Source organism: Meleagris gallopavo, chromosome 9, assembly GCF_000146605.3.
Source record: "Meleagris gallopavo isolate NT-WF06-2002-E0010 breed Aviagen turkey brand Nicholas breeding stock chromosome 9, Turkey_5.1, whole genome shotgun sequence".
Taxonomy (NCBI): Eukaryota; Metazoa; Chordata; class Aves; order Galliformes; family Phasianidae; genus Meleagris; species Meleagris gallopavo.
The window spans coordinates 12,133,949-12,136,227 of record NC_015019.2 but is presented as its reverse complement, the minus strand read 5'-3'; positions in this window follow the sequence as shown (position 1 = coordinate 12,136,227).

The window sequence follows — 2,279 nt, the reverse complement described above, 5'->3', positions numbered from 1 at the left end:
AACAAAATTAAGCCAAAGGGACAACACAGAGAATCAGAGCTCCAGTTGGTAGCTCCTGGCTACAGATGCATCTTGCCATGTGGTGTTCACATCTTAACAAGCAATGAACCATATTCAAATTAACCTGTATTTTCCTATGGCTTTCCAACCTTCACAATGCCATAGCTGCCACACAAATGTCATGCAAGTGCTGAAAGAGGGACTGTGCTCATATGCAGAAAATGCAACAATCAGGTGGCGCCAGAGAGATGATCCACACTACAAAACCTGGAAGTTATTTTAGGGAGGGGGATCTAATTAAAGCTGTAACTACATTACTGTATAGTAATGAGTTCAGGCATTCAATTTAAGTTTTAAAGAGAGACTGCAGAACAAAGGGGTCTGTGAATGTCCTAAAGCCATGCTTTAGCTCTGCAGAATGAAGTGCAGGAAAGTAGGACTGCTGGAAAAAGCTGTGTATGTTGTTAAACACATGTAAAGTACTGTACAAACAGTACATATCAGCATAATCCTGAAGGAAGCAGTTTCCCAGAGGGGCTTCGTCAAGTAATTAAATGATTCTGTAAAGACAGCTTCGATTTTTATATTCACATCACAAGGCAAATAGCATTTCTTGCTGGACTTCAACTTAAGTATATGGAAATAAAGAGGTTCTCTTTAAAATATAGCACCCAAAACCTCATATTTAACATGCTAGCTGAAGAAAAGGTATGGTGAGAAGGCCAGTAAGTTCAACCAAGACTGCATATGCACCTACAGCACTTATGCTTGAAACATTTGATGAAATGGTTCAATCAAAATGTTGGAAGTAGATTTCTCTGCAGGACAAAGGAGAGTATGTAGCATCAGTAGCTCTGCTCATGGCTTTCTATACGGAAATGAAACAGTAACTTCTGCAGGCGAAACAAAAGAAGCTGCTTCCCCAAAGCTGCAATAGGATTAATATGTTACTGTTAAACACCTTCTTTAGAAGAAGGAAAAAAAAAAAAAAAAAAAACACACAGTACTACAAAACAGACTTTGATAAGCTACAAGTATCTGCTTCGCTTTCATCTAGCATCCCAACCAAAATGAAAGAGAGATGAGGTAAAAAATGAATATGTATAGTCAAAGTCTCTACACACAAATCACAAATTCTGGAATGATTATATCCAGGTTTAGCTCTGCACTCATAGGAAATGCAATGCCTTATGGTCATCATCTTAACCTGAGGCTCAGTCAGCTGATCCCAGGAATGCATCCCAAATACTGCATGGGACTGAGTCAACACCTGCCTCTGGAGGACAGAGCTTCACATGAAGACATGATCCAGCCAGCCACCTTCCATGCCCTTAATTTCACCTGTGTGCAGTATTACTGTGGTTCCCTGAACAGTGGGCTTTACACAGTGTTCAGTTCACTTCATTCTCAAATTAATCAAAGCCGTGGATCAGCATCACCATCCCCGAAGATGCTCAGGAACCATGGAGATGTGACCAAGGGACATGGTCAGTGGGCATGTGGGGATCTTGAGCTGGACTTGGTGATCTTTCCAACCTTATCCTATGATTCTAAAAGAAAGAGAGAAGCCCTACGGCCTTTGCACAGCTCTGAGGTCACTCTTTGCAAATTGCTGCATCAGAGCCTTTGTGACACTGCAGCCCAGGACCTGCTTCACTGCCGTTATCACATGAGATGTTAAACTCAAGTTTGACCACCTGGAGAAACAGAGGCATGGGACTGTAAAATCCAAAGATCCTACAGCTGCGTGCCCTCAGCCCAGTCCTGTGCTGAATTTGAACCATTCACTCCTACTCATAGTGGTTAACCTCCCGCGATTAAGCTCCCCAGGCAGTGTATCACCAACAAGAGCTGGCCCCGTGCTATGACTCAGCCGTGCCTGCCGCCAGACGAACCCCTCGCTGGCCTCCGCTTATGCAGCAATGAAACCTCATTAAAAATTCTGCATAATCATGCAATTACGAGTCTCCCTCTCGCTGGGTTTTCATCAGCAATACGGACGATACCCTGCTACGTGCGTTCCGGCAGAACGATACGGCGCTCCCATTAACCGGCACAATAACCCTAAATTGAGCAACTTATCGCTAGAAACACTGCGAACTCAGCCGGAAAGAGCTCACACCCACTTTCCTCAGCTACTCTCGCTAGGAGCGCAGCCACCCACCGGCCGGCACGCTCTCCCCGACACGGGCCGCGATCCGGGCCTCCTCGCCCCGCAGCGCACCCGGCCTCGGGCCCTTTCCCCGCCGCAGCCTCCATCGGGACGAAGGCTGCTCCCA